Here is a 13,942-nt window from a genome sequence, read left to right as displayed (position 1 = left end):
CATCCCGAGAGGTTTCAGGCTGCACAACCAACCTACCCTTGGTAGGCACAACAACGAATTCTGCATCAAATGGTGCAATGTGTTAAACAAGTGCTCCCAAGATCTTATGCTCCTGGTGATTGAGCAAACTTCTGCAGACCTCCTCCTGATTAAAACTGACATCGCGGAACTCCAGCAGACTGAACCATACCAGGCTATTCGTGACCCTGCCAGTGAACTTGGCACAAAACTTGATAAAGAGATTGAGAAATTCAAAGAGAATTTGCTCAAATTCAAAAAAAGCAAGTATAAAACAGTCAAACTTGACTACAAAGAAAACAGGGTGTACCCGTGGTTCTCACGTATTGAGCTTAGGCGCTTTCGCCCGCAACAAAGACGAGGCCCGGGACGACGTCCACCTGCTCAGTATACGGACGTGGAGAGCAGATCGCATACCTCCACCAGCGACTCAGAAGCAGCGGCATCCAACACACAGGATACCAGATATTTGGCCAGAGGAGAACGCATTCGCAGACCGCCAAAAAACCCGCTTTACCCACCCGTAGAGGTGGGAGAAAAAATAACAAAAAAGAAAACAACAAAGTAAACATGGGCACAGTTGTCTTCAACCTCTCCGAACACCAACTTACCCCAGCAGAATTATCTCTGCTCAATAAAGGCCTTTCGTTTGTTCCTACCCTTACCCAGGACTTATTCAAATGGCAAGTGGATATGTACCACTTGGGTAGACAGCTCAGACTCCGGGACCACTTTCTGCGACAACCTGCCACAATACCAGCCTTAACCACTGTTGTGCCTCAACCGACAAAACTGAAATGCAAAAGTACATTTGACCCCCCCACCGCTAATCCTTCAATCACTACCTTCACCAGGGTGTTTAAAAGGGACACTAATCCCTTTATTAAATCTCAAAAGATCTCATACCACAACATCACTAAAGAGGAGAGAGCGGCAATCAAATCCCTGACAAACGATACCAAATTGGTCATAAGACCAGCAGACAAAGGTGGCGGCATCGTCCTTCTGAATCGGACCTACTACACTGCGGAAGCCATGTCACAACTGGCGGACACCGCATGCTATGAAACACTGGACTTTGATCCTACATGGCAATTCAAAAAAGTAATTGACCAAATCATCCAAATTGGAATCAACAATGCCTTTATCAATAAGGACACGGCAGATTTCCTATGCCAAACACATCCTAAGATCCCATTTCTTTATACGTTGCCTAAAGTGCATAAGTCCCTTGTATCCCCCCCTGGTAGACCGATCATCTCGGCAATGGGCTCTCTATGCCAGCCTATCTCCCAGCTGGTGGATTTCTATCTTCAACCCATGGTGAAACAAATCCCTACGTTTATCTCTGACACCAGTGACTTCCTGAGGAAAATGGAGCAATTGAAAGCAATACCGGCAGGGACACTGCTAGTTACGCTGGACGTTTCTAGCTTGTACACAAATATACCTCACACCCTGGGACTAGATTCTTGCCGGGCAATGCTAACCAACAATCCTGACTACACTGGTCCTCCTGTGGAATACTTTCTGGTGCTTATTGAGACAATACTGACCAAGAATTACTTTCTTTTTGAAAATTGCTTCTATTTGCAGAAGCAGGGCACTGCGATGGGGTCTAACATGGCCCCATCGTATGCCAATATCGTCATGTCGGTATATGAGACCAAACACATCATGGGCAATGAGACCTTCAAGGACTGCATACTGTTCTTTGTACGGTATATTGACGACTTATTCATCCTTTGGTCTGGTGGTGAATCCAAACTCATGGACTTCTTTAACTATCTAAATGCACTCCCCAGCACCATCAAGTTCACAATGAACTTTAGTGACAAGTTCATCAACTTTCTGGACGTCACCATTACCATCAAGGGATCAAGCATGGAAACTGCCATTTACTCAAAAGAATCTGACAAAAATACCCTCCTGCATGCAAGCAGCTTCCATCCTGCACCCCTGAAAAGGGGCCTCCCCTTTTCCCAACTTCTCAGGACAAGACGAATCACATCTGATCCCACCGAATGCAAAAAAGCACTACTCACCATGGGGGACAGATTCCTTGAGAGAGGCTACAGCCAACAAGAGGTTAATGAAGCTATCCTCAGGGTGGAAGGCTTGAATAGGCAGGATCTTCTGTGTACCAAGACACCTACACCAACTACTACATCCAAAACCATGAACTTCTGCAGTACCTACACGGTGGCATCCAACCATATCCGACAGAAGCTCACTGAACACTGGCACCTGATCTCCAGTGATCCCACTCTTTCCAAGGAACTTACCGCACCGCCGAGATTTGCTTATAGAAGGGGACCCAATCTCCGAGATCTTCTTGTTAAAACGGCCCCTGGACCTGCACCAGCCAGTAAAATCCACTGGCTCAGCAAGAAGAAGGGGACTTTCAAATGTACAGGCTGCTCCAACTGCCAATTCCTCATTACGGGTGACAAATTTGTCAATCCACAGGACAATTTATCATACTCCATCAAATATCGTCTGGATTGCAATAGCAGATATGTCATCTATGCCCTCAAATGCCCCTGCAATCTGCTTTACATCGGTAAAACTACCAGAATGCTTAAAGAAAGGTTAAGCCAACACCGATCCTCTATTAAAAAAAGCTTTTCAACAAAAGATGCAATAAATGACCTAAAGAACCTTCCAGTGGCAAGGCACTTCCTTTCAAAGACCCATACAGTCACTCAACTGAGATGTGCCATCATCGACCATATCCCACCCCCCAGAAGAGGGGGGGATAGGGATAAGCTTCTCCTCCAAAGAGAACTCCAATGGATTTTTAGACTCAACTCAATGGCCCCGAATGGACTCAACGAGGACTTTAAAATGGGTTGTTTTATCTGATGTCTATTTCACACATTTCTTCCCTCTGTCCAGCTAGCCGGTTGAACTTTACCCTGTCTACTCGTGACTTTTGGATTATATGCTGAGCGTTGGTCTCTTATTGAAAGTGCTTAACATGTATGTGCTGATTGTGGAGATGTTGACACCGCCGAGTGTCAACTTCTCTGCCTCTTACGTTGACACCGCCGTGTGTCTGTATTTACTGTCGACACCGCCGTGTGTCCACACTACCTATGTACTTTCCTTTTCTACTTGGTTGACATTTACTTCTTGCCCTACAGTGTGGGTTTAAATCTGTTGATATGTACGACATGATGCTTTATTACCCACTGGCACCGCTGTGTGCTTATTTCTTCCCGTTAACACACTGTAATTGGTTTAAGTGGCTTGATTCATCCAGTACGCATAACGTTTATTAGTATCAACACTGTTAAAGAATTTCCAGTACGGTCAGCATTCTTACTCTCTTTCCCCTGTTCCTACACTCTGTCTGTCAAGCATCCGTTTCACTTGTTGTTTTTTTTTTTTTTTTTTTTTTTATTAAACTTTTTCTTTACATTACACAGAAAAAAACACTTGTATTAAAACATGGTCAAATATTACAATCAGGTATAAATACAAAAGTACTAGACATTACTCACTGACAAAGAGAAAACACATACTACATGTCTGCATTATTCAATATCTCCTGGGCAGCTCAAAGCTCGATTTAGGGCTGCACCCGGGACATAAAAGAATTAGGGGTAAAGAGGGAAGGAGATAGGAGAGAAGAAAGGAGAGAAAGAGAGAGTCAGGAGAATAAGAGAAACCAAAATATAAAAAAAAAAGAAGAAGGGAGGAAGGCAATCAAAAAGGGAGCACTATTGGAGATGAAGAGAGGAAAAAAAAAGGATAAAAATAAGAATTTCATACATAAAAGAACCAGTGCTCTGTATTAGTACAATTTTGATATTGAAATATAATTACACACAAAAAAAAAAAGAAAAAATAAATAAATAAATAAAAAACAATAAATTCATCAATACATATTCCGTGCTTAAACCTAAATTACTTATAGCTGTGCATTAATTATATATATTTATTTCAAACTTAACTGTGAGCTAAATTTTTTCTTTATCAAAAATAGTATGCTTTTTCAATTATTTATAATATTTTGAGTGATACCAAATAGCCCAAATTTTATAAAAGTTTTCCATACTCTTCTTATACAAATATACCTCCCTTTCGTTCTTAAAAATATAATTCACCAGACTTATCCATTCCTTCGTATCTGGGGCTCTCATATCTAACCACAGTCTAGCAATACATACTTTTGCCAAAGATAGAAGAATCACGGCCAACCGACTACCACTGTTTGATAATACATTGGGGAAATGTATACCCAGGATTAAACATGAGGGGATCGGATCCTTAGGGAGTAAACCCAGACCATGCATTATAGTATTAACATGGCTCCAAAATTTTTGTATTTCCGGACATTGCCATATTAAATGAAAAAAGTTACACTTCATCCCTTGACATTTTGGACATTTATCAGGATTCTGCTTAGAAAATTTACTAATAGTCTCTGGTGTATAATAAATTCGATGGGCTATATTGTACTGTATCTGTTGAACTCGGATAGAGTGTGTAGAATCTGTAATATTCTTAAGAGATTTCTCCCAGTCGGCTAACGCTATATCAGGGATATCCCCTCGCCACTTATTCAGAAGGCCCAACAATTGGTCCTGCTGGGCTAAATCCATTATATATCTATAGAATCTTGATAGACATTTTTTTTGACCGCTTTCCCTAATTAGAATTTTAATAGGGTTATCCTGGATAATTCTCCCCTCCTGTTTAAAATATTCCATTAACACCCCTTTAATCTGGTAGTAATACAAGAGCATATTAGACGTCGCCCCATAATCTTCCTGAAGTGTACTAAAGGATTTAACCTTATTATATGAAACTACTTGGCCCAACTGATTTATTCCTAATTCATTCATTTTTATTCTGGTACTCTGAAACTCAGGTCTACTCAATGGTTCCATACAGAATATCGAAACTTCTGGATCTATCCCCTCATAGCCACATATCTCAGAACACCCCTTCCAAATTTTTATGGCTTGATTTATTATGTATGGATTTTTCTTTCTGGTTCGTCCCCATTGAATCACCTGAGTGGGAGTGTGACCAGGATAAAAAAACTCAATCAGTCTCAATAGTTCTTTTGTTTGGTGGTCGCTTCTAACCCATTCCCTCAGATGCGTCATCTGAGCAGCAAAATAGTAATTCTTAAAATTAGGTAAAGCCCAGCCACCTTTATCTTTTGGTCTAGTAAGTGTCTCCCATTTAATCCTTGGAGTTTTATTTTTCCAAATAAAAGAGGCCAATATACCGTTGAGTTTTTTAAAGAATGAACTAGGGATATAAATAGGGGAGTGATGCAATATATAAAGAATTTTAGGTAAAATAATCATCTTAATCAAGTTCACTCTGCCTATATTAGTTAAGGGGAGCTTCATCCAGTTATTACAGCGATCTTTTATTTCTACCATCAGGGGTGTTAAATTATGGGCAATATATCCTTTCGGGTCTGTGGCTATTACCACACCCAAATATGTACAGTGCTCTACTACCGGAATTTGATGGATCAATTTTGGTCCGGCCGTATCGTTAGGCCTACTCCTACCGGGGCCAATTATTATATGAGATTTGTCTCTATTTATCACTAACCCCGAATATTTTCCAAATTCATGAATAGCACTTAGTATTCTAGGGAGATCCCTACCATAATTTGTTGTACCAACTAAAATATCATCCGCATACAAAGAAACAAGACCGTCCGTTCCGTCCCCCAACCTATCCGCACTGCAGAGAATTCCCCTCAGTCTACAAGCCAAAGGCTCAATAGCCAGTGCGAACAGGGTGGGGGAGAGGGGACCGCTGTGTGCTTATTTCTTCCCGTTAACACACTGTAATTGGTTTAAGTGGCTTGATTCATCCAGTACGCATAACGTTTATTAGTATCAACACTGTTAAAGAATTTCCAGTACGGTCAGCATTCTTACTCTCTTTCCCCTGTTCCTACACTCTGTCTGTCAAGCATCCGTTTCACTTGTACTAACACCCTACACTATATTGGTCGACACCGCCGTGTGTCGCCGCATTACAGGCCATTTCCAGCGGCGGGATGCTATGCCGCTCAGAGCGGCAATGATTACTGTCATTTCCTTTGACACTATGTATACGTCTTCCCTGCTATCTCTGTTATGCTGCTGTACGCTAAGTGATATGTACACTTGTGCTGCTCTGACAGGCATCAACCATGCCCCGGCTACTAGACTGCACGGAAGCCGCCAGTCCTTCCACTCCTGGCTTCCACGCACATCGTTCTCTTCCCCGCACGGACACTGCCACTGTTCTAGCGTCCTGTCCCCTTAGCAACGCTGCGCACACAGCTGATAGCGGGATCACCGTAGCGAGTCCTTTACAGGCTCGCGTCACGGGGAATCCCGCTGTCACTCACTCCACCGCCACCCGCCCCCTCCAACTGACGGGGCACTTGCTGATGTCAGAGCTTAGCAAGTGAGGTCAAAGAGCCTCAATTTGCATTACTTTTGGCGCAATTTCACCCTATTTAAACTGGGGCTGCTGTGTGTTTCTGTTCCCCTGATGACAACTGGCTGATGCCCAGTTGAAACGGCTGTTGGGACAGCCCGTGTTGCTTGTACTGCACATGGAATAAACTACATTGATTTTTTTCACCCACAAACGTCTGAGTGCTGGTCTTCATCCTTCTGCGGGGGGGGTAAGTGTACTGCATTTCCTATCTACAGACCTGGCACCGACGAAACTCATACCCTAAGGAGTGCCGTCCTGTTACCCATATATATATATATATATATATGCGACAGGTCGGTCGGCACTCTGGCTGATGCTGGAATGGACCGTGGTGCCTTCCACAGAAAAAATGGATATCTTCAGAACACAGGAGGCGGCACACACGGATTTTTAATACACGTTTATTGTTTGCAAAATCCGTGAATGCCGCCTCCTGTGTTCTGAAGAGATATATATATATATATATATATATATATATATATATATATATATATAGCGTCCAAAAACAATCAGAGGCACTCGGGTCTTTTGAAAAAACTTTTAAAGGCAATGGAAAAAGGTTCCCAACGTTTCAGGGTTCACTAATCCCTTTGTCAAGGTGTAACACCTTGACAAAGGGGTTAGTGAACCCCGAAATGTTGGGAACCTTTTTCCACTGCCTTTAAAACTTTTTTCAAAAGACCCGAGTGCCTCTGATTGTTTTTGGACGCAGTATATACAATCTTCACCGAGAGTGCACCGGGGCAGTTGTGGCCATATTAGGAGTGCCGGGCTGAATTGTGCTCATATATATATCATCTATATATATCTCTTGTGTCCGTGCATCTCCGAAATACTGCCACCTGTTGGCAGCAAGTGAAACTACATATGCTAGTTTTCGAAGCATTTGCTTCGAGCAGGCTTACTAGTACTGTATAGGAAAGTCTGATTATGTTCTGCTACCAATGCATTACATAAAGTTCTACAATGTCGTGCACATATTTTTGCATTGATGGCAGGCGGAAGGATTTCTTGCACAATTTAATTGGTGAATATACTTGAATATTGTCATATTAAGACATTTCATGAAATGTTAAATAACATCAGTGATATTCATCTGTCTATAAATATACATACTTAACCATAGAAATGCAAATTATTTGCCTGGATGAAATCTGAAAATGATCTCCAAGAGGTGAAAAACGTCCCTACATAAAGTCATTTCAGTTTTAGTGGCAATAAACTGTACCTGCCGACTATTTACATCTAAATACATTTTCTAGAGGATATGGCAAAAATATGTCAATGTAAATGCAAAATGTAAGTAGGTTACTGAAAACATAAAATATTAACACTTAAAATAAATGCAGCCAGATGTCTACTCACAGGCACAAATGTCAGTCTTTGTAGAAAATAATGTAATGACTTAAGTGCATATGTGACAGAAGAGAAACAGTATGTACTACCCACAATGCACAAATTCTTGACATTGTAGACAATATTCTGTGCTAATACAAACATGAGGTGTTTATCTGACTGTGTGTGTTTCTTTTTTATAACACTCTTAACTCAAAAGGAAAAAGACTTATATTTATTTTGTATTAACAGCAAATGAATAATGTTGCATGCCCTATAGGACAATCCAGGGAATGTCAGTGTGCAAGTTTAAAGTGAAAAACAACAATACATCACTGCAGTGTGTACGGACGGGCCAATGTATTGAGCTGTTGCATCATGCCATTGCTGGTTACACACACTGGAGGTCATTCTGAATTAATCTCTGTGCAAGGCCCCCGGCCAATGGAATCCGTTCGCAGGGGACAGTGAAGGGGTGGGGCTTGGGGCAACAGGCCAGGGTGCCGCCCATGGGAATGCCAAGCGTTTCATGGGCATCCCCATGAAAATTACGGTAGTTTCCATGGGATAGCGGGCTGGAGGAGGTCGGCCTGGGCTCGGGCGGCTGACTTCGCACGTCATCAGCCACTCACCCTGTCTTCGAGAAGGTCCACACAAATATACATTAGTCTCCACTAACGTATATTTGCATGGCCTGAAGAAATCATTTGATGGTCGGCGACCACTGAATGATTTCTCCACCAGCGAGACATGCAAAGGGATGTGTCTTTGTGACCCTTCTGGTCACCGAGTCAACCAGAATGAGGGCCATTGTTTAGTGTGTAACCAGCACTAAACATTTTACCAAAATCAACCACCCGAGTACTGACTGGATCTATGCCACCTTAGGGTGTTAATCCTCTTTAAAGTTCCTAGCAAAGAAATTATACAGACAAACACCCCTTTATAGTAATATTTGTTATTTATTTAATTTAGAAGATCGGTATGTATGTGTATATATATATATATATATATATATATGTAGACAATGGATAAAGATAACGGCGACTAATTGTTTAAAAACAGATTTAAAAAGAGGTTACTGATCTGGAATGAAAGAATATTTTAGAGGTATTCTTAAAAAAAATAATAAATTTATTTCAAAGGGATAAAAAGGAGCAATTTCTTAATAAAACAATATGGACAATATTAAGACAAGTATATAAATATAAATATAAAAATGAATGAATATATAAGATAAAATCGCTTAACTTAAGGATGTATTTGGAGGCTAGGATCACCCAACGCGTTTCGTCCTGTCAGACTTCATCAAGGGGTGGGGAGCAACTAAGACCAGACTGATATTTATACCTCTGTACTAGCCAAGGCACTATGACATCACATCCTGTCATTAAATGGGTCATTAGTTTCTAAATAAATAACTAGCTCATGTATCGTTGCGGGACAAAGTTCATAATAAACACCACAAGCGCGCTAGGTAGGGCGCCATAGTAGAAATCTAAAAAGTCTCATCATAGAGGAGAAATCCATAGTTTTGTTTCTAATTGCGGCACTTCCGCCACACATCCGGTATCCCGGACTTTCTATTGCGCATGCGCGGCCCGTCTGTAGCCGCGATTAGCTCAGTGTGCCACACTTCCGTCTGGGGATGCGCCTGCGTGGTTGGAGTTCCCTGGACATCATAGGGAATCTGTGTATGTTGACGGAGTGTCTGTTTCTGTCTGTAAAAACGATTCACGGAGGCCATTTTCTAGAAGGCTCCGTGGTCCTGCTCCAATCGTAAGGAGCTGCGGCCATCTTGTCAGTGTTGCTTACGCTGATAATTCATCATAGAAAAGTAAACAAATGAACACATGTAAATATTTGATCATATCAGGGTTTTACGATGCAAATTTCGGGGATGGTGTAATCATTACTATTAAGCGGTACGTTTTATAAATAATCCAGATAGCAAAATTACAGAAAATAGTGATAGTAATTATAAATGTGAAATGGGTATTAGATACTAATAAACATTAAGTAATAATTTTATAATATAAGTTAGTGAGTGTGCTTAGTGTTTAAATAACATATTAAGATCATATAATTAAATAACGCAGTATAAATTGAATAAATATTTACATATATAACGCTGACCATAGTGGATTTATAAAGTGCTTATGTGCCTATATTGTGACTACAATGCTCCAATGGTAATCTATTAGGAAGGTTATGACCCCTGTTTCTTGTTACAATACGTCAATTGCTGTTCCTACAGCACCGGGTTTTCCCAAGAGGTCTCCCATCTTGGTACTGACCTGGCCCAACACTGCTTAGCTTCCAAGATCGGACGGGATTGGGCGTCTCAGAGTGTGGTATGACTGTAGATAAAATTCAGACAAAACAAGAATGCTAGGGAATAACCTTTATTATTGGTGAAGGGATACATGAGTGAATACTGTGATACAGTGATAGTAAAATATTTATAAAAATGGAGCAATTTCATAACTTTCATTGAAGCCCAGGGGATGCATGGTGTTGAGTTCGAAAATCCAATACATTTCTCTCTGCGACAGTTTGTTGGCCAGGTCACCACCTCTGGGTCCCAGTTTGACCCACTCAATAGCCTTGAACGTGAGCCCCTCTGGATTTGCATTATGATGGGTGGCGAAGTGTCTATAGATGGCGTGACTGTCTATTTTATTTTTGATGTTGCGGCTGTGTTCTTGTACACGTAATTTAAGTAGTTCCACCGGCGGCACTCCTAATCGACACACGACTAAAAGCATGCTTTTGGTCGTGTGTCGATTATTTGGGAGTGCCGCCGGTGGAACATATGTATGCTGGACGTCCCCACGGGATCTCTAGGTCGGAAGGCACCCTATTATTGAATTAACGGAGTGCTGTCCTCAAGGTCTGTGTATATATATATATATATATATATATATATATATATATATAAATAATAATAATAATAATAATAATAATACTGGATCAATTAATTAAAGAGAGAGAGAGAAAGAGAGAGATGTATATATTGTATTTAGAAGCAAAGGCACTCACATGGGGACTGTACAAAAAAACTTATTTTATGGAAAGTACATTTTGGCTCAGAACAGGTTAAGGAACCCAGTTCCTGATGATGTGATATTTAATTAGAGGTTCGTGCTGGTTCCTGCTGAAAAATAGCACTGTACAGATGCAGCCGCTGTCATCATAGGGGCTCCCATCGTGCCGGGGCACTCTCCCATCAAGACGCTCATGTGCCCGATTCTCGGCAATGGATGCGCGAGGGTGTGAGATGCTCAGGAATCCATGTCCCGTCCCTGTCCACAAGATCGCCATCCGCCCAGGGCCAGCGCCACCACTAGGCAGCTTTAGGTATTTGCCTAGGGCGCAGGCCACTGGAGGGCGGAAGATGGAGCAGGTGTCCCGTCCCCACCCCCGGATGGTATGGACACCGCATCGCACATCCTCCCGTGGAGTGGCAGCAGCAGCCTGGGTACTGTGGCATGGAGGTGAGCATCACATCGCCCGGCACCCCCCAGCGGCGCCACAACACTACCACCCCCCCTGAGCGGGTGAGCGCCGGGGAGCCCCCCCGCCTGGGGCGCTCCGGCGGCTTGCACCGGCTCTGCATCCGGATGGCACTTTGGCGGCAATGCTGAGAGCGGTACCATCTGTGTATATATATATATATATATATATATATATATATATATAGTTATATAGTTATATATATATATATATATATATATATATATATATATATATATATATATAAAAAGATCTCTTTGTGCCTTAGGCACAAGGAAATAATGTTTTTCTGTGACTGTAAAACAGATCAATAGGGATTAGTTTAAACTTTTATTCTTAAGGTATTAGAATATAGACAGCTGTAAATCTACTTAGGCAATATCTAATAATAGAAGCCTGACATTTCCATGTATAAAATTTCTCCCCAAAAAAATCTATGAGCAACTGCAAGTCCAGAAGACATACTGGAGTCCATTTAGTAACAGCATATATTTGTATTTTGAGATCACAAAATATTCCCCACACAGTACATTCTAGACAAGTGTATTTTCAAAGGTATACAGTACATGCATTTTAGTATCATGATCTAAGGTATTGATAAACAGCGTCCATTTTTGATAAAACTAACGGGATCCATCCCGCAGGTTTAGTTTTGCATATTTTCTCTCATAGTAGAGATACTGTAACAGTTTGTGTTTGACATTTTGCAGCTTGGTGCCGATTTCTTTGTCCAGTAGATCAGGATGCATATTCTAGCGACTGTTATTATTGTCAATAATAAAGGAATTCTATTTTTGTGAATCTTATCCATTGAGCAGTTTTGGAAGTTGAGTCCATGCTGGGGGATCAAAACATAGTTTCGTAGAAAACATATTGTTAATATAGATAATAATTTTGCACCAAAATCTTCTTAGTTTATAGCAATCCCACATGCAGTGTGAGAAATTTGCCTTAGTAACTCTGCATTTGCTGCAGTAGCCTTTCTCTTCTGATACCATATGTCTTCGCTGATACGGTGTGATGTAGGCTCTGTGCATGGTTTTTAGGTATACATCTCAGAGGTATAGGGGGGATTCTCTAACATCCGCGCCCCCTTACAGCCCCCTATTGCCGGCTACCGTATTCAGAATTATTCCATATGCACTTACATATGCGATAATTATGGCAAAGGACAGCTCTTGCGTTAAGAGCTGTCCTTTGCGGTGAGAGTCAGCAGGTCCCATGTCTCCCTCCCTTACCCGGGCTCTCCTTCTCCCTGCACCCAAAAGAGGATTACAGTGCAGAGAGGAGGAGGTCACAGGTCCGGGTCAGCACAGCTCTGTGCTGCCCGGACACAAGTGAGGGGGGGGGGGGGCGGTGGTGCCGGGTGGTGGGGTTCGGAGCGGCGCGGGGGGGGGGCACGTTAGAAGCCTGTAGGCTTCTATGGGGCATCGCCAGAATTTTCTGGTGATGCCCCCCTCCGCGGTAACCCAGCGGGGGATACTTAGAGCATCCCAAAATGCGCTAAAAACCCTGATAACGGGGCCTTTACAGCATTTTTAGTTTAGAGAATCTCCCCCATACTGAGTTCAATGACCTCATGGTGGTATGGTGCATATATATATGATATCAGGTAGGGTTTCAATAGTTTGTATATCTTCTTTCCATTTGTTTAATAACAGTGTCCATTGTGGGTGATTACCATAGCTGTTTTCAGTGATCAACACATATAAGTACTTTGTAGTTTGTATGGATTATTGACAATGTACTTAAAAATGGAGTCAACTGATTTTATATGCATTAAGGTGAGATTATTGGTAGGGGACGGTGGAGGTACACTGGTGGTATTTATAAAATGTCTTGTTTGAAAATACATGAATAGTTGGGAAGCGTATACATCTACTTGCAGCATCCTGAGGATGCTCCAGGCAGTGATGTACTTCTCAATGCTGGTGGGCCTGCCCTCTCTTCATGACATCATCATGGAGTGGCACCACAGGATGCAGTGCCACCCTGCTCCAGCAGTATCTTTAAGCCAAATACATACTTGAGGTGCTTCATTTTACTCAAATGCACTCCCTATACAATGAAATATGAAGGTAAATGATCACACCCTTCACTTTAGTACATTAAAGTACTAAAGTGATTTATATTCCTCGACTATAGCCATGGTATTTTAGTGTCTATTTTGCACATCACTCACAGCAACGTTGGCTCTTAAAAGGTTAAGGACACCTGTAATCCCCTTTATGCTTGCCAACAGTCTATTGCTCTGCTTTATGCTTTCAGTTGAATATAACTTTTCCTGGTATATACAATAGTCAGTCTCTCCTGAGCATGATAAAGGTGCTGTACATTATTCACACAGAAGTGCATTTCATTTTCTTTCATCGCTCACATTTATAGTTTACAGTATTTTGTACATTGTCCTGATTTCAGCCAGCTGATGGAGGTTGAAATGTAATTTATCACCCACCTTTGTTTTTACTATAACTGAAAAGTCTTTACTGGCTGACTGCTTTGGTGTAACACCGTGATCTTTTATCAAATTTCATGAATGAGCTTCAGGTATAGAACATTGCACAGGCTACATCACAGGAAAATGTATCATTAAAGTAAATGA

At 41.6% G+C, this 13,942-nt stretch overlaps 1 protein-coding gene and 1 pseudogene across 1 annotated transcript in view; one reads left to right on the top strand and one right to left on the bottom strand.

Annotated features, from left to right (window-relative positions):
* Positions 1-13,942, top strand: part of KCTD16 (potassium channel tetramerization domain containing 16) — a 294,529-nt gene that overhangs the window by 151,741 nt on the left and 128,846 nt on the right. The window lies entirely within an intron of this gene.
* On the bottom strand, positions 10,073-10,192 carry LOC146077118 (5S ribosomal RNA; annotated as a pseudogene).

This window comes from Crinia signifera, chromosome 4 (assembly GCF_055691185.1).
Source record: "Crinia signifera chromosome 4, ASM5569118v1, whole genome shotgun sequence".
NCBI lineage: Eukaryota > Metazoa > Chordata > Amphibia > Anura > Myobatrachidae > Crinia > Crinia signifera.
Note: the sequence above shows the minus strand (reverse complement) of the source record. Positions and strands in the feature narration are given on the sequence as shown.